This window comes from Leopardus geoffroyi, chromosome A3, assembly GCF_018350155.1.
Source record: "Leopardus geoffroyi isolate Oge1 chromosome A3, O.geoffroyi_Oge1_pat1.0, whole genome shotgun sequence".
Classification (NCBI taxonomy): domain Eukaryota; kingdom Metazoa; phylum Chordata; class Mammalia; order Carnivora; family Felidae; genus Leopardus; species Leopardus geoffroyi.
The window spans coordinates 87,060,445-87,079,773 of record NC_059336.1 but is presented as its reverse complement, the minus strand read 5'-3'; the positions used below and the strand labels follow the sequence as shown (position 1 = coordinate 87,079,773).

At 41.5% G+C, this 19,329-nt stretch overlaps 1 long non-coding RNA gene across 6 annotated transcripts in view; it reads left to right on the top strand.

Moving 5' to 3' along the window:
• The window catches only part of LOC123580916, a 62,294-nt gene that overhangs the window by 31,366 nt on the left and 11,599 nt on the right, over positions 1-19,329 (top strand). For 2 of the 6 annotated variants that reach the window (XR_006703528.1, XR_006703529.1), the window contains exon 7: positions 8,208-8,318. This is a non-coding gene — a long non-coding RNA (uncharacterized LOC123580916). Of the gene's footprint in view, positions 1-2,233; positions 2,872-7,289; positions 7,308-8,207; positions 8,319-15,396; positions 15,411-19,329 lie in introns of those variants that run through there. The other 4 variants (XR_006703531.1, XR_006703530.1, XR_006703532.1 and 1 more) reach the window with 4 other exon arrangements.

The window sequence follows — 19,329 nt, the reverse complement described above, 5'->3', positions numbered from 1 at the left end:
GGATTAAAGCACCACTGTAGCTTCTTGGCTAAGGAAGTGGTGTATGGTGGCCAGAGAAGATGTGGTAGCAAAGGCTCCCAAGTTCTTTTCTGGACCTGTTGATTTGAGGTGAGACATTTGACAATCGGAGATGATGTCCTTTAGCTCTCATGGTTTCTCATCTTCAGCACAGAGTGATGTGGGTGGGCCATGCTTGTAGAGAGAGAGGCTGACATTGTGATCTAGAAAAGCTCATCATTAGGTGTCCTTCCTTTCATATGAATTTCTAGTTCTATTTTTATTTTATTATTTTATTTTTTTTTTAGTTTTTGAAGATTTTTGTTATTTTAAGTAATCTCTGTACCCAATGTGGGGCTTGAACTCACAACCCCGAGATCAAGAGTCGCACTCTCCACCAACTGAGCCTGTCAAGCACCTCTGTAACTCTTTTTTTTTTAAATGTAGAAATCCTACACCCACAGAATTAATATAGGAACCTAGCAACATCCACATTTTACTTGAATTCATTTCGTCAGAATTGCTTTCCTTTTAATAGTGTGATTAGATCAGTTCTAAGGGATGGAAACTGATAAGGCTTAGGAAAAGAAGGCTAGGTTTGTGTGGGGCACACACCTTGGCCTTGGACAGCTAGAGAATAACATTAGGGCACCAGGTACATGATGAACTAGATGGGAGAGAACAAACTCTTTATCCCTGGAGAGCCAGGCATGTGTTAGACGCTTTTCATATGTTTTCTTTTTTTTTTTTTTCTTCTTTTTCATATGTTTTCTTACTTAATTATCATAATGGAAACCAATGAAGTATCATCTTCATTTTTTCACATGGGCAAGCTGATAGTCAAAGAAGTTATGTAACTTGCCCAATGTCAGACAGCTAATAAAAGGCTGAGCTAGGATTTACTTCTCCTCAGGTCTGTCCAGTTCCAAAGCCCATGCTGTTTTCACAGAGCTTGTCTGTCTCTGACAAGATTTAAGGAAAGAGGGTAGGGAAGGCAGACAAGATGGGAGAGATGCCATCTTTCTTTGCCTCACAGTTTTACTTGTTGAGACGTGTTTAGCCAGAGCATCTTGTTTATAGAATGCTAGGTTCTATATATAGAGATGCTGCAACTACATATGTGGGAAAGATACCAATTGGCTCTAGGGGAGGATTTTAAAAAAGTCTTTGTTCTTTACCTCTAGGTCTTCATTGCAGTGTAATCCACAAGTGTCAAAACACCACTGGTAACTCTGGTTTACTGCTTAAGAGGCACTTATCCTGTTCTCCAGATAACATTTATTGATGTGTCCCAAGGAGTAAGCTATGATGGGGGCAGAGGTGAGGGTGTGGTGTGCCCTTACTGTATGTACTGGAGCTGGTGGCACCTGTTATGTGACTATTACGGTGAATTATTACTGAGTAAACAAGAGGTGTCTCTCTTTTGCCTTTCTAAGGGAGACCAGATGGCAGTGGTTGCTGGCTTAGGTCCAGGGGAGCCTGGCCTCTGGGCTGGCAGAGGAGACAGCTTGAGTGTGTCAGGTGATGGAATAAGAAGAAACAAGGCTGGATTGTCAAGTGGTATAATTTCAGGGGCACCAAGAATGTGTCCTGCCCCTCTAAGACTTACTTCAGCTCTTTGCTAGTGCTTGGAATTCAGCAAGTGAAATTTATTTCCCTTAATTTAAGTCTTCGAGACCCTATTAAAAACGAAGATATGAAGAATTTAGGCATGATGTTGTCTGGAGAATAGCTGACAGGCAGAATGTAACAAGGAGTGTGATGGTTTGTGATTTGCTGTGATGTCCTCAGACAAGACTGGCATAGATCTTAGGAAGTAGGAGGCAGCTTCCCAGAAGTGATGTAAAATGGTGGCGCAAAAGAGGCTGCTGATGACAACATGGGCAGGGCACTTCCTCAGAGGCTGCTGGTCGCAGACAACTTCTGGTCTTGATTTCCCAATATGTTGTGCTGAGATAGGGCTTTACCAGAAAGCAAAATAAGCCACATAAAAAGGAATGACAAAGCATTTGGGGTGTCCATGCAAAGGTGCAGTTCCCCCTTGTCCACTAACTTTGGTGGAGCCAGAATAACTAATCCAGAGGCTGCCAGCATAGAGCCTTTGATTCAGATCTACAGCTTTTTTGGCTTGAATTCCTCCAAAGAGAGCTTTTCTAGTTGACTGTTCATCATCTTTCTTCCAGCACTGCTCTCAAACTGCCTTAGTAATCTAATTCTCACATCTTTTCTCCCCCAGGGAGTCTTCGACAGAAGCAACTTAAATCTTCATGGCTTCCCCAGCTCCTCACAGTTGGGTTCATGGATGCCCTTCACCCACTTGCTTCAACTTCTACTCTATCCATGTTCCTACCTTAAGTGTAGAGCATTTTGTTTTGGATCAGACTTTTGGCTTCATTCAGGCCTCTGGGGTCCTTCCAACACATTTCCCAGAAGGCTATTCTAGGAATGGTCTCCACCCCTCACCTCCTGAAATTTGACAGGGTCTGGACCTCTCTTCTTTGTGAAATTAGTGCAACTCTGTGGAAGTGTCTGGATATATCACACCCCTTCCTGCCTCCCCAACCACCACACCCATACAGAAGATCTAGTGATGTAGCTAGGATCTGCTGATCACCAGGACTTTGTAGCCAGTGCCCCCAGCAGGGAGGGACTCCTGGATAGGTTTACTATACTGTGAACGACACCTATGTCCACTACTCTCTGCCTCTCTTCCATCTCACCTTTATTTTGTCTTTTCCCTAAGAAGACAAAGATCTGTCCAGTTGTCCTGCCTTGACCCCCTAGTCTTATCTTGGACTAGAACTCTGCTGTCAGCCCCTCAACAGGGGCTGGGGCTTTTGCTTTCCAGCCTCTCTAAGGTCAGGTCACTTCTCTGATACTAGAGACTTTTCTTTCTTTCTTTTTTTTTTTTTTAATGTTTGTTTATTTTTGAGACAGAGAGAGACAGAGCATGAACGGGGGAGTGTCAGAGAGAGAGGGAGACACTGAAACAGGCTCCAGGCTCTGAGCAGTCAGCACAGAGCCCGATGCGGGGCTCGAACTCACGGACCGCGAGATCGTGACCTGAGCCGAAGTCGGACGCTTAACTGACTGAGCCACCCAGGCGCCCTGAGACTTTTCTTGTATCTAGGCTTTGGTAGGTAGAGTCTTGCCCATGCACAGATCTCCCAGTTGTTGACCACCCTGAACTTTGCCTACTGCTCTTTGGGCTAATTGGATGTCATGCTGGTCTGCTCAGCTGCACTTCTGGAACAAGCTTCTTAGCTTAGGCCCTGTCCTGAATTTCATTCAAGTTCTCCTACTGCCTCTGCCTCAAAAACAGCTTTTAATATGTATTTATAAAGCTTCAGGGGCGCCTGGGTGGCTCAGTCGGTTAAGCGGCCGACTTCGGCTCAGGTCACGATCTTGCGGTCCGTGAGTTCGAGCCCCGCGTCGGGCTCTGTGCTGACCGCTCAGAGCCTGGAGCCTGTGTCGGATTCTTTGTCTCCCTCTCTCTCTCTGACCCTCCCCCGTTCATGCTCTGTCTCTGTCTCAAGAATAAATAAACGTTAAAAAAAAAAAAAAAAGGCTTCAAAAGGGAAATAGAGAATATAACATTTTCCGAACTTATTTAACCAGAGGACCATTTTTTTGAAGGAATATTAAAATCTCACAGGATATGGTGTTTGGTGGAACACAGTTTTGGAAAGTATGAGGCTTTATACTAAAGGAATGGACATCAAATGGGAGGAATTCCAGGTGAAGGTAATGTGAACAGTCAGTGAAAAAACATTATTTGGGAGTAGTAAATCTCTCCTGATGCTTTTCATTCAACAAATGCCCACTGAGCACCTACTATTTACCAGTCTTTCTGATGGAATCACATCATGTATTTGACTACTTAACTGTGTGTCTGCATAAAGACAGCTCTGATCTGGAGCAGAGCTCTAAGGTGGGGAAGAGTAAGGATTCTACATTCTTTCTCCTTTTTGGAGAACAAGTTCGGATGTTCGGATCTTTTTCCTTTCTCCTTCAGATACAGGAAGTAGTGAATGGGGTGTTACCATCATCAGCTTCTAGATCCAAGGAAGGAGGCTTCTCTAAGGCTTTTTTCCGCAGGTTTGAGGTCTTCAAGGATTTTTCTAGCACTCCTGAACACCCCTTCGCTCCCACTCTGGCAATATTCATCTTAGCGTCAGTCTCAAATCTCACTGCTAGTTCAGGACTTTGACTTCACATATAGGATCAGTGCCAAGTGGGATAGAATGATTATGACATTGTAGATTTTCTGCTTTTCCTGTGAAATCCCTCTATAGCTCATCGGCATGCCAGACTATTTTTTTTTCCCCCAATCCTTATCTCCCCAGTGGAGATAAACCCATGCACTGTGGGCAGGGCAGTGGCAGTCTTTCAGGTGGAGAGCATTTAAATCTGGCAGGTAGGTGACCAAGTGCCAGGAGCTCCAGCCTGCAGAGCTGGTAACCAAAGAGGAAGCTAGCCACTTCCTCTGTATGCTATTGTCAATCAGGACAACCAGGAAAAGACCGCTTGAAACAGAAATCTCCCAACTAAGACTCCTGATTAAAAAAATTTCTTTGAGACCCTGATGTGTCTTTACTGTCATGAGTGAGATCTCTGACCAATCTTAACTCGGTTGGATGAGCTAATCATGAAACAAACTGTACACAAAGGCTTAGCTTTGATCCTGCCATTAGGTATGATCTTTGAACATCCAATATAGCATCTTCCACCGACAAGCCCCACTCTGGAGGCCTTGGTCCATGGCCCTTGTCCATTCTGCCACTTCCTCTGAAATACTCTGGTTTTAACTGTGAAGATCAGGGAGTGGGCTCACAGCAAGGTTGAAAGAAGGCTTGCAATGGGCCTTTAGAGGTGTTCTGTAGAGCCAGTTATTTGGTCCATCTGTAGGTATTTATAAATATTGGCACATGACTATTTACAGACATGATAACCATAACTTCCTATAACTGCAAAGGCTTATTTTCTCCTACAGTCTTCCTACATGAAGACATTTCCTAAGAAATCTATCCTTAGCCCCCTCTCCTCTCCCTTTATATACTATCCCTGGGTGATGTCACCTGTGCTTATAGTTTTAGCTACCACTGATATGTTAAAAACTCGTAAATCTCTCTTCTGAGTTCCTGACTCGTGATGACCAAACACAGTTGCCATCATAACCTGGTTCTTAAGGTATTTTATTATCGTTTTGTGTTTTTGTTTTTGTTTTTTGAGAGAGAGCGCATGTGCAGGGGAAGGGGAGAAGGAGAGAGAGAATCTTAAGCAGGCTCCACACCCATCATGAGCCTGACAAGGGCTTAATCTCATGACCTTTAGATCATGACCTGAGCTGAAATCAAGAGTTGGATGCATAACCAACTGAGCCACTCAGACTTCCCTTAGGTACTTTAAACTTAGCATGTCCCAAGCCAAATTATATTTTCATTATGCCATCCTCTTTCCCCATTCCCCTATTTCTTCCTATTCCTATTCCTCCTTTGTTCTTGACTTAGAGCATCACCATCCATGGTCATTAGTAAACTTACTTCTACATCACTATCTTCCACTATTTCTCCACCAGGAATTAAGGAAGCTCTGAGTATAATGGAAGATGTTTAGATGTCCATCCTTCCCTCTGTCTTTCCCTCTCATTCTCTTCCTCCCTTTCTCTCCTTCTCTTCCTCTTTCTTTCTTTCTTTCTTTCTTTCTTTCTTTCTTTCTTTCTTTCTTGTTGGAGTTCTTGTCTACAAGGCATCTATAGCTGAATTCAACAGAGAAGTTAACAAATAGAAAAAAAACCCCACAAAGGTTACACTGAGGTTCAGATTCTAAGTAAATGGACATTTTGGAAAGGAATCATCTGAGAGCTAAAACCTTTGGAGAAACTTTCATGGAAGAGGGGAGAGTTGACCAAGGACACCCTAAGTGGTGTAGGGACCAAAATACCCCTATGGGAACATGTGGAGTGAGAAAGGGATGGGGTATAATCCTTAGTTTACTACTTGTGCAAGCAGAGTAATTGGCTCCTCCCCCACTGATTTCTTCTGCAAATCAGCACTGAACCTCACTCACTTGGTTCTTTTTAAAAGCTTCTAAGGATTGAGTATCCTTATGTAACCCATTAGTTAGCAGGAGCTATCTTTTCCTTTAAAAATTTGGCTGAAAGTGCCATTCTACATCTGGAGTCTAGATGTAGGGTCTGATTCCTTTACCCAGATTCTCCAAATTCCTGGGAGCTCATGTATTGATGGTCATTTTAATTTTGAGCTCTTTCTTGACCAAATTAGTTCAGATTATAGATGGTCTTACCGTCTCAAGCATGCTGTACCTGTTTCCATCCATATTGACCCAGATGTAGAACTCAAATATCTCCCAGCTAAAGCCTTTATGTGTGTAGCAGACTTTATGTTGCAGCAAAGCAAGCAACTTTAATTCTAATATTGGCTGTCCTTGTCCCTTAAAGTCCTTATTTGTCTACCTCTCCATTAGGGATTCACTACTATTCATATCACCCATGTATATGGTTTTGATCCCTTAAAATCTTCTCTTTTTCTGTTGCCACTAAACATTCCAGATATTTCTTACTCTATTATGCAAAATAAATGAATTCTACTCTTTGTCCCAAACTCACATCTGTATGTTCAAAGCCCACTGAATGGCTCAGCTGAGTAAAAAGTTCATCTTCTTTAGCCACACAAAGTATCTGATGTGTTCTTTTACATGATATCTCTCCTTTGAAAGCATTTCTTGTTTTAAATAGCATTTACTACTACTACTGCTTCTTTTTCTCCTCCTCCTCCTCCTCCTCCTCCACCTCCTCCTCCTCCTCCTCCTCCTTTCTTCTTCTTCTTCTAGCTCTATGCCCAATTTGGGGCTTGAACTCAGGACCCTGAGATTAGGAGTCACATGCTCTACTGACTGAGCCACCTAGGCACCCCAGCATTTACTTCTTATCTCAGAAATGGTTTTGTTTTGAAGGAACTGTGTAGGGAAGGTAAGAGGATGTTCCAGGCAAGGGCAACAATGTGTGTATAGGCAGCAGCCTACGTAAAACCTGTTGTGGGCGATGAAAAAAGTATTCCAACTGGAGAAAAGAATTTTTCTTGGTGAGCAGAGCTCAAAGTAGATTAGGAAGTCCAGATCTAGGTTTTAGTGGGAAAGGATAGTGTTTAGGATAAATGTCTAACCATTTGGGCGGGGAAAAAAAAACCCTATCACTTTCTAGCAAAATAAATTCTAGATAGATTAAAGGTGTTTTTTTTTTTAAATTTTTAAAATGTTTGTTTATTTTTGAGAGAGAGAAAGAGTGTGAGTGGGGGGAGGGGCAGAGAGAGGGGGAAACAGAATCTGAAGCAGACTCCAGGCTCTGAGCTGTCAGCACAGACCCTGACATGGGACTCGAACTGTGAATCCCCGAGATCATGACCTGAGCTGAAATCGGACGCTTAACCGACTGAGCCACCCAGGCACCCCAGTTAAAGGTTCTTAACAAAAACTAAAGTAACAAGTATAGCAGAAAAGAGTTATTTTATTTTATTTTTAATTTATTTTTAATGTTTCTATTTATTTTTGAGACAGAGACAGGGCGTGAGCTGGGGAGGGGCAGAGAGAGAGAGGGAGACACAGAATCTGAAGCAGGTTCCAGGCTCCAAGCTGTCAGCACAGAGTCCGACGCAGGGCTCGAACTCAACAGACTGTGAGATCATGACCTGAGCTGAAGTCAGACGCTCAACCAACTGAGCCACCCAGGCGCCCCTTGAAAAGAGTTATTTTAGTGTGGCACCCAAGGCAGAAATGATAAAAGAAAAAGTGTGGGGTATTAGCTTAAAAAAAAAAAAATTAAAACGAACACCGTAAGCAAAATAAAAAGTAGTTGACAAACTGGTTAAAAAGAGTTTTCAACATATCTGTGTGCACAAAGCTCTTATAAATCAATAGGAAAAAAGTAAAAACAAAAAGGAAATGGACCAAAGTCATAGATGAATAAATGACTTGTAAAACCTTATAGAAAAAGGCTGTTTCACTTACAATATAGAAAATACAAATAGAAATGAGACCTTACTTTCCAGCTGTTAGATTGACACATATTAAAAAGAAAAAAAATACTTATTACTGACTACAGTTTGGAACTCATGTAGTCTCTCTGAAGTTCAGTTTGGCAGTATGTATCGAATTTGAAGTACACACTCTTAAAGTAGCAATTTGACTTCTAGGTATTTATCCCCATGGCAAGTGTACAGAGATATGTTTATGAGGATATTTGTCACTACAGAATTTATAAAGCAGTCAAAATGTCCATCAGAAGATTGGCCAAATAAACTGTGGTAAGTCCATACAATGATAAATTAAGTAAATACATACATACACATATACATATATATAATATATATATTTTTATGTTATATATAATATATATTTATAATATAGATAAAATATATATTATATAATACATATTTACAATAAATGTATTATATATTACTATATAATGTATATATATGATATATATAAGTTGTGTGTGTGTGTATATATATATATATATATTTTTTTTTTTTTTTTTTTTTTTTTTTTTTTTTTTTTTTCTGAGAGAGAACATGAGCAGGAGAGACGGGCAGAAGGAGAGAGACAGAATCCAGAATCCCAAGCAGGCTCCATGCTCAGCACAACCCAGGGATCATCGCCTGAACCAAAATCACGAGTTGGATGCTCAACCAACTGAGCTACTGAGGCTCCCCAATCTATAATTATTGACATAGAAAGGTGCCTACAGTATATACAGGAAAAAATATGTAGCAAATGAACCTGTTTTGATTGAAATAAATACAGCTGTAGCTATGTGTATATATTTAAAAAATCATACAACACATTGTTAACAGAAATTTTCTGATTCAGAAAAAAAGGCACTTAAAAAATAGGGGTGCCTGGCTTTTTCAGTTGGTAGAGCATGTGACTCTTGATCTCAGGGTTGTAAATTCAAACCCCACATTGAGTGTAGAGATTACTTAAAAAATAAAATCTTAGGGGCGCCTGGGTGGCTCAGTTGGTTGAGTGTCCAACTTCAGCTCAGGTCATGATCTCACACTCTGTGAGTTCGAGCCCCACGTCGGGCTCTGTGCTGACAGCTCAGAGCCTGGAGCCCGCTTCAGATTCTGTGTCTCCCCCTCTCTCTGCCCCTCGCCTGTTTGCACTCTTTCTCTCAAAAATAAACATTTTTAAGAAATTTAAAATAATAAAATAAAATCTTAAAAAAGAAAAAGGAAACAGATTCTGACTTGAGGTGGTGGGTTGGTTGAAACCAGACAGTTAGTTATATTATGTCAAAGTGTGTGTCTACCCTTTGAAGTTGGAAAATTACTCGACATGACAAAAAGGGGTTAGCTGGAAAGGAGAACCACTCTTCTAGAAGGGGGAGACAAATTTGTTTCCTGGAGTTGGATTTCAAGGGCCAATAGGAAGTATTCTGTAGGCCAAGAATTCCCATTTAGAGAAAAAGGTACTTCTAAAGCAGAGGTAATAAGTATGAGCGGGACTCTAGATTTGACCTTTTGAGATGTTTGGGTGAGGGTGGTATTGTGTTGGTTCTCCCTTTCTTGTTGGTAGTCTTAACAGACTCTGGAGAGGAGTGTGTGGTACTGGTGTCAACTGGAACCTGAGAGTAGAGCTTGAGAGGAGGTAGGAGTGAGCAGTAATCACCATAGTAAAACAGCAGCCACAACATTGTTTAGAGATCACTCTGCAATTTACAAAGGCCATTGTATAGTGACTTGGCTAACACAGTCTTGTATGCTATGCATTATTTTTTTTCTTCCTTTATGTGGACACTGAATCTCAGAGAGTAGAATTAGGACTCAAACTCAGGTATTGAGGCCTCAGATTCCGTTTCTCATTCTCCACTTTCCATTTTAGAGATGAATTTTCCAAGGAGGGAAAGACTGGAGCAAAAGTGGCAGCCTAGAGCTAGGGACAGCCACAGTGAAGAGTTGGGAGGAAGAAGACAGCCAGGGAAGATACCATGCTACTCATGGTCATTGTCCTATCCTCTTGGCCCTTGTAGGTCCTGACATTCCTCTAAACCAGAGAATGTCAGGTGTTCTATTGAACTTAAGGGGGAAAAAGAAGTCCTGATCTTTTCAAATAGCTGGTGGTGTTTTGGATGTAAGGTTGGCCAATTTGGTTACAGCCAAGTTGTTGTGGTGACTTAGTAGTTTATTGAATTCTGGCTTCATTCTTTTGAAAGAAATATAGTAGAAGCGTATTGACTTAGACCTATGAGGGAAGGTCTTGTCTGCTTTAATTATGTGGAAAAAAATTTTTTTTGTGAAGTCATTAAGTTTGTTTACTTTTGGAGTCACATGTTAATTCACTTATGTATATATGTACTAACTAGTAGAGATCCTAAGACGATGTGCTTTAATGAGTAGAAAATCAGAATTCTCTTAAGTTACTTCAGTTTTCCAACTGATAATCATATTTATGCAATTAAATATTTTTGCTAACCCCTTCCTGATAGCACAAACACAAAAAGAAGTTATCTCCTGTCAGAAATTCTGAACCAACAGAGTCCACTTTAGAGAGGTTCTTGGGTAATTGCTAGACTGGTATCTGCTAAGAATCCTGTAAGGTGTCTTTGCAGCCCTGTGCTTGGAGCATAGTGGGCAGTCAGACAACTCTGGCTGAATGAGTGAGCAAGTCAAGGACTGAAGGAATCTTTATCCCTGAGGCATGTTGAACTGTGTAAAACAATCTTCCGACAGCTTGATACTATAGGTTGGCTTGGGTAGTTTTGGGATTAATCTTATCACATGGATTTTGTATTGGGGAGGGAGGAAACAGAGGTACCATGGGAAGTTTCTGCTCTTGAGCTGTTGACTCCACAGGGGAGGGATGTTTCTAAAATCAGTAGGCTGATCTCTTTCTAAAAAACATGAGGCTGCTGAGAAAGTCTCTGGAGCAAGTGATGAGGCCCATAGAGGTAGGAGATTTCCTATTGGCAACCTGGATCTACCCAAAGAGGGCAGCTGCTTTATAAGTCCTCTGTAGGAGGCTCTCTACTACCCTTCTTTACTGCTTACATTCTAAATCTGGAGTCTCTCTGGCTCATCGCTGACTTTTGCTTACCCAGCCTGGCCCTGCCCTCTGGCTGTATGCCATTGGCGATTTTTAGCCCTGCTGGAAATTACACCCTCTGCAAGGGTAAAGCAAACTGGGAGGTTCTGGCTCTGGCTCCATAGGGACTGGAGCCTGTCACCTGGCCCTGCCCTGTGCTTCCTGGCATTTATTCCTGGCTACCTTTTTTACCCTTAGCACAGTCTTTTAAGCCCATAATTCTGCCTTGGTAAGGATTAAGGACTGGCTTCTACAGAGGGACTGTGTGGGCGGGAATGTCAGTGCTTTGGAAGAAGCTCCTAATACCCATCTCAGTGTCCTGTTTTAGGAGAATTATTGGTCTCATGTAGATAATCTAACAGTTATGTTGGGGGTGGTTGTGGATGTGAAGATTCTTCCGTATCACAAAAGAATTTACAACTGGGTTTCTTTAAGCATTGAACTTGCTTTTCAAAATAAAATTTGATTTTCACACTGTAAGTAATGTGCAGTTATTTACATAAAAAACTTTGTAGATTTTCTAGACAAACTTCCTTATTTCAGATATGAGCAAACTTTGGGAGGTCCAGCAGGGCAAAGCTGTGTCTTTGTTGAGCTGACATTCAGATTATGTGAAAGTAATTGAAGCAGAAGGGAGTAGACATTGTGTGAAAGGAAGTCTCAGTCCCTCCAGGAGGAGCATTTCTTGGGTATTTTTTAGGTAAGGGAGAGGAAAAATGCATTCCTTCCCCCTGAATGCCCCACTCACAGCCTTTGGATTGGGTAATTCCTACCTCACTGACTTTTACCTTTGTCCTCTCAGACTGGACCCAAAGTGATAATGACCTCAGTATTTGAGACTTTGCAAGGCATATTTAAGTAAGTGAAAAATTGCAGGATGTGAGTGATTGAGTGCAACTTTATTAAATTCAATGTGTTAAAAAAAAAAAAAACCTTATATTAAGTTAGCAAAATGTCAATAGAGATTCTTCAGGGGGGCTGATTTAATTAGGCAATATTAGATTGATTTGATTAGATTGATTTGAATTTATTTGATTAGAATTATCTGATCTATAATGGGTACTTGTAAAATATATTAATTTATCAAATATATAACGGCAGAGAGTTCTATAATAACTGAAGATGAAGTGGTAGGGTATTACAGGTACAGACAGTGCTGTGGGAACTCAGAGGAGAGATTGTTTCTAGTTTTTAGATTTAGAGAATCAGGGTGCTTTTGTGAAAACAGGTTATTTTATTTTATTTTATTTTATTTTATTTTATTTTATTTTTTCCATTCCATTCTATTCTATTCTATTCTATTCTATTCTATTCTATTCTATCCTATCCTATCCTATCCTATCCTATCCTATCCTGTTTTTAAGTAGACTCCATGCCCAACATGGGGCTTGAACTCAATACCCTGAGATCAAGAGTTGCATGGTCTATTGACTGAGTCAGCTAGGCATCCCAGGATTTCTTTGTTTTAAAGAACATTTTAAATAATCTAGCTTATACTCTAGTTGGAGGTAGTATTGATACAAAGGTAAGTCTATTCTCATTTATATTATTAAAATTTATTTTTATTCATATTATTAAAACTTTGAATTAATAGCAACATAATGCATTTTCTGTACTTCTTTGCTAATCTCTAAAGCAGTTTCCCAAAGAGCAGACCTTTGGCAAATAAGAGCAGTCCATTTTCTTTTACTAGACAGTACCTCTGCAGCTAGCAAATGGAGGCAAGGGTATGGACCCAGTCAGGGAGGCCAGTCTTACATGAAGCTTGTTTATGAAATGAGAAAAGTGAAGGGGGAATACAGGGTCTATGGAGGGTTATTTATTTTTTGAGATCCAAGCATGTCCCTGTGCTGTGGGGGAAAGAGCCAGTTGAGAGGGAGAAGTTGAAGGTAGAAAAGAGAAAAAAAAAAATTGAGCAAGGCCCCTGGGGGAAAGGGTCTACTATATCCTGAACACTGGTGGAGAGATTAAACTTGAACTGAAGAAAGGACAAAGGCTACCACTGAATTTAACTCCATCACCACCATCACCACCATTTATAACTTTCTTACCTTTTGCTAGCACTCCGTTGAGCATTTTCTAGTCTCATTTAATAGGGGCAAAGGATGTGATGGGGCAGAGGGATTTGTTGAGATTTGGGAGAGACAGAAAGTTGGAGTTTCCTTCTGTTTGGCTTTGTTTTCTCTGGACAGAAGAAATTAAAGTCATCTGATAGGAGCAGGTGGTATAGTGGGGACAATGACTTAGTTTTTAAAAACTGTTGAGCCAGTGACAGTGAACTGAAGACATGTAGGTGGATAGCTGAGTAGCACTGAAGGTCTAGGTAATGTTGCAGACAATGACTTCTTAGAGGAAGCAGCCTTCATGACTTAATCGTGGTTTTAGCTGTATTCAGCAGGGTTAAAGCAGAGGACATTTGTATTCAACTGGGAGCTGTGTTTTGTGGGGCAAGTGGAAGACTTGGAATAATGGGGGTCTAGGATATTGGTAATAAAGTGGTTGTTGTCCAGTTGGTTAGAGAACGGACTGAATTTAGGGAAGGACTGATAGGCAACTAAATGATGGGGTTGGGTGTCAAGGGGCTGGAAATCTCAATGAAGTTGAAGAATGAAGCTGTAGAAGTAAAGACAAGGAGAGGTAGAAATGTAGAAAGATATAGGAGATCATTACCAGGCAAAAGGTCTGACTTGGAGTGTAAAGGCAGACTGTGATCAAGGAGTCAAAGGTCTTGATGACCAAGAGGTCAGGAGCTGACAGCAGTGAGGAAGAGTGTGGTTGTTTGGTACAGACTTTGGCAAAGAAAGGATTTTTTTGGTAAGGTTGTAGGTGTAATGGCTTTGAAGCCACATTGAGACAGACCATCTGTTTCTCCTCTTGGTACTACTGGGTACTGAAAAATGATTTTATGGCAGAACCTTCACTGCCTGGAACCAAGTTCCTCAAGGAATGCCAGGTCCCAGATAGGGGAAGGAGACCAGAACCATCTATTAGGCCTGCACTGTGTGCCTCAGTACCGTGGAATTGTGGGAGGAGAGAGATTCTGGCCAAGTGGGACAATCTCCACAAAGTACTGGGCCTTTAGGCAGAGTTTGCAGACTAAGAACGCTTGCAGGGAAAATCCTATTTGGCCACGAGGGGTTTTTGAACTGTTCAGGATCAGATTGAGTCGGTGCTATCTATGAGAGGCTGAAAGGAAACTAATGGTTTCTTGCTTAAAACTCTAGGAGTCAGTAGACTCTTGAGCCTTTTTGTTCCTGTGGGGTCTGGAATTTATTTTTCCCTGCACAGTGACAGCAAACAATGCCCTAAAGCCCACACAGTTTGAAAAGAGTCTGGAAACACTCAGATTATTGTTTATAAAGATGTTTTTGGGTTTTTGATGTTTCAGGATTCTTTTGACATTGTTAGTATATGATTCCAAACATTTAAGAAAGGGCCTCCAAATAGCTGGAAACAAACCAAATCTTAGCAATTCTTTTTGCTCCTTCTTGACTTGATTCATTTACACCACCACCCTGGCCAGAAGTGAACAGCTCAGAAAATGATTGCCCAATCAACCATTTCAGCACAGGAACCCAAACAAGATTGTGTGGCCCCCAGCAGAAGAGGCTGTGTGGCTCAGAGCTCAGGGTGCACTGTTCCCATGGCAGTACTTTCTAAATTGTTTTTAACTGGTTTTGCCACACAAAAATGAGAAACTTCTGTCTGGCAAAAAAAAGTCATTATAAACAAAGTTAGAAGACAACCAACAGAGTGGGAGAAAATTTTTGCAATATATGTAATAGATGATGGATTAATGTCTACAATCTATAAAAGGTTTCTATAAATCAGTAATGGAAAAAACAAACCCAATAGAAAATGGGTGAAGAATACAATAGGTGAGACACAGCAGGGCAAACTGTAATTTCATCTAAAAAAGCTTATCTATTTCATCTATTCCAGATGAAACTGGAATTTCATTTAAGAAATGAGCACAGAATCCTCTGGATAGGAATGTTCACTGTGTTGGTAAATATCCATTAATATGGTGCTATGTAATACTGTGTGGCTGTGAAAACTTTGAAGTAACTTTATAAGCAAAAGGAGCAGGTGCAGAGCAATATGAATACAGTGTTCCCATTTATTTTTAAAAAACATTCCTATTTGATTTGGCATGTATTTATGCTGTTTTAAATTTTATTAAAAGATTCCTTGGAATTAAAAAATATTTAAGGATGTATTTTTTTTAATTTTTTAAATGTTGATTTATTTATTTTGAGAGAGAGCTCATGAGTGCATGGAGGAGTGGTAGGGGCAGAGAGACAGAGGGAGAGAAAGAATCCCAAGCAGGCTCCTCGCTGTCAGTGCAGAGCAGATCCCAATGTGGGGCTCCATCTCATGAACCATGAGGTCATGACCTGAGCCAAAATCGCGAGTTGGGAACTTAACTGACCGAGCCACCCAGGCACTCCAAGGCTGTATTTTGCTAATTACAACATTAACGAATGAAATGTCCACTTTTGTCTTCCTCTTATGTAAAAGATTGATCTAGTATTATAAATCTTAGCCTCTGAGAAGAATTTAGAGACTCCTCACTACCTTTCCCTTCCCAGAAACTAAAATGAGGCTACTGGGCCATGGTGTCTGCAGTTGTACCTCTTGGTGTGAGGAACAAAGGAATTCAAAGCTCAGAATTCTTTTTTTTCCCAGGATTGGCTACATTTTAGTATTCATGGCCTTGTAGAATCGCTCTGCCTGTTGCCTCTGATGCAGTGGAAAGGGCTGGGGCCTCCTCTGCTTGAGAGGCTTTGCTTGCTCATTACCTTGGAAGAAAACAGAAAATTACCTTTTTCGGCCCAGGTAGGCAAGACTTAGAGCCAGCCTGAATTTTGGGAGGAAACCTGCTCTTTGCATTTGTCCTTGCCTCTCCTTTGGGGAAGCCTCTCAGCCAGTTTTAATCTTCGTCTCAGGCTCCTGCCAACCTAGGTGAAAGGAGACCTTGAAGTGGACACCATAGTTTTACCTATTTCCCTGGAATTTGAGGCTCTAGAACTCTAGCTTGGAAGCATCAGGAATGCCATCAGAGGGTGGCACAAGGCCAAAAACAAAAACAAAAACCCCTCTTTGTCTTTCAAAGACAGGCAACATTTTGGGACAGAAACACTGCCTTCCATAATAACATTACCAGTGTCAGTAGACCCCAGTATGGGTGTATGGGAATTGTTTCTGACCTGTAACATAGGTTTTTCTGTGAGCTGGAGAGTTTACATAGAGTGGTTTAATAGAAACCTATTTAAAACCAAAACTGACTCCAGCCAGTTCTGTTCTGAAGGTGGGCCAGTTCATATTCATAGCGGAAAAAAGTCATTCCATTCTCTACACCAGTACAGAATGGTGGTGGTGAGAGAGTGAAGTTCAAATTTTCTTTTTGTTCCTCAGTGCTGGTCAGGAGTGGAACCTGGAGTGGATGGTTCCCAGTGGGGCTGACTCCAGGTATGGGTCATTGGATGTCAGAGGAAGGGGGATAGAGAGCTAAGTCTCTTTGAATAATATAAGGGGAATTTGGTTTCCTGAGGGAAGGGAAGACCCCCCCTAAATATAGGCAATGTTTGGAGAGGGTAAAGGAGCCAAGAAGCATGATAACAATAAACCCCTCTGTCTCTTCATAAATTTAGGAAAGTCTGATGAACACACAGTGTTTTAAGTCTGTCTGTGTATGCATATTTTTTTCTTTTCAATAAAGCATGGAAGAAGGGAGCTGAGTCCCACCTCTGGGGGGGACAGCTCAGAGCAGAAGAAAGAGATCAGCCTCAGGAAGTGTGATGTGAGTGAGATAAAAAATCCAGCAGGAGCTGGAGTCATAGCCAAAAAGGACTCCAACAGGAGCTGGAATCATAGCCAAAAGCATTAGCTGCTGGGAATTCACAGAAATTGTGGGAGGGTCACTGGATGGGGGGGATCCAGGCTGATTTTAAAACATGCCTGGGGATGCTGGTGGCTTAGTTGGTTAAGCATCTGACTCTTGATTTCGGTTCAGGTCACAATCTCACGGTTCATGAGATTAAGACCCACGTCGGGCTCTGTGGTGATGGTGTGGAGCCTGCTTGGGATTCTCTCTCTCCCTTTTTCTGCACCTCCCACGCTTGTGTGCTCTCTCTCTCAAAATAAGTAAATATTAAAAAAAAATAAAACATGCTCACAAAGTGGTTGCAGCTGACATCTGATTGCTGCTGTAGTACTTGCTGTACAACTCATAGAATGTTTAGTCTTAATCCTCCCTCAAGATCCTTCTTATGGAGATCTATTTGTTAGATAGTTCAGGAACTACCCTGATATTCCTTTCTGCTCAGTGGAAGCCATTTTCAGTTCAGACTCCAAAAGGGGAGGAGAACTTCCCAATAAAGGACTTGTTATTCCCTTTCTTCCTCATAATTTACATAGACCCTGCGATGCTGGTCAAAGGGCTAGAGAGCTGCAGCTTCGCTGGCCACAGCGGCACTGAGTAGGGCACTTCATTTGGGAATTGAAGGGAGGCAGAAAAGTCTTCCACGAAGTATTGGGACTTAGAGACTGCTCTGAGTAAGTATTTAAGCATCTATTAAGACTCCAATAAGTGCCCTAGAGCAAGAAGCCAAGTTCTCTGAACAGCTGGAGTAGGACCATGGCAAATCCAGCCACTGTCACACTAAATGAGGACTCATGTTCATGTCTTAGGGAGGAAGACCCAGTTGATGGAAGAACTTACAGTATAGTTTTAAAATCCACTCTTATTCCAAACTTTGAGGACAATAGTGCTTAGTGGACTTTGACTGCTCAGCATGATTTCTCTCTTCTTAGGTTAGAACATACTGATTTTCCTTTGGGGGACCATGTCCTTTTCCATTCTCAGACTGGGTTTTGGTGGAGTCGAGTCCATCCCTTGGTTCCAGAGGGAGGACACATGACTATGCCAATCAGAGAACAGCAGGTGGTATGGGCATGATCTCAAATTCAGGCCAGTTACGATTCTGGACTTTTGTTGGAACCATTAAGTGAATTCTCTTTTTTTTTTCCAACTGGGTTGCCAAGCCTGTAGAATGTGAATAACTCTGAGGTTCCTAAGTGGTCATCTTGCCACCCCAAGGGGAATGCTGAAGCCAACACAGATGAGAGCTGAGTTACGAGATGGAGATGGAGCCTGAATGGCTTCTTTTGAGTACCAGGATCTAACCGTACTCTATGTTAGTCTCACTCTGGACATTTCATTTATATGGATCCAGGCTCTCCTTTTTTATTTTTGAAAGTGTGATTTGGAATTTTGTCACCTGCCACCAGTAGAATCTTAATTCATATTATGAATTGTATATAGCTGTCATTACAAAGTATGATTTGGCCTTTCTCATCAGACCCTTTTAAAGTGCTAACTTATGGGGCGCCTGGGTGGCTCAGTCGGTTAAGCGTCCGACTTCGGCTCAGGTCACGATCTCGCGGTTCGTGGGTTCGAGCCCCACATCGGGCTCTGTGCTGACAGCTTGGAGCCTGGACCCTACTTCTGATTCTGTCTCTTCCCTCTCTCTCTGCCCCTCCCCTGCTCATGCTGTCTCTCTCTGTCTCTCACAAATAAATCAATGTAAAAAAAAATTTTTTTTTAAAGTGCTAACTTGTAAGTTTGTTGTAGGAATCAAATGAGACCATGCATATGAAGAAGAACTTAGCATTAGATCACTTAGCAAAGTGATCCTGAGATTGAGCTCCACATTGGGCTCCACACTGAACATGGAGCCTGCTTGGGATTTTCTCTCTCCCTCTCTCTCTCTCTGCCCCTCCCCCACTTGTGCGCATGTGCACGCTCTCTCAAAATAATAAACATTTTGAAAAATAAATAAATAACTTAGCATTATCTTTTGTACATAGGAAAAAAAAAAAACCAGTAAATACTGACTACAGGAAGCAAGGAAGGAGGGAGTGGAGGGGGAAGGGAAGGAAGATCAGGTGCTGAATTAAAAGGACCCTGAGGTCCCTAAGGTAATCTTTTAGGAACCCTCAGGCCCTATCAGGCCCCCCTGTTCTAAATGCCCCAGTACTCTATACTTTACCCTCATAAGCCTTTATCATGGTTTGTAATGATATGTTTATGTAATATTTTGATTAATGCCTATCTCTCTCACTGAACTGGTAGGTTTTTGTTTTTTTTTTTCTTTTTAAGTTTATTTTTAGAGAAAGAGAGAAAGAGCACATGTGCGTCCGGGGGTGGGGGGGGGGTGTGCAGAGAAA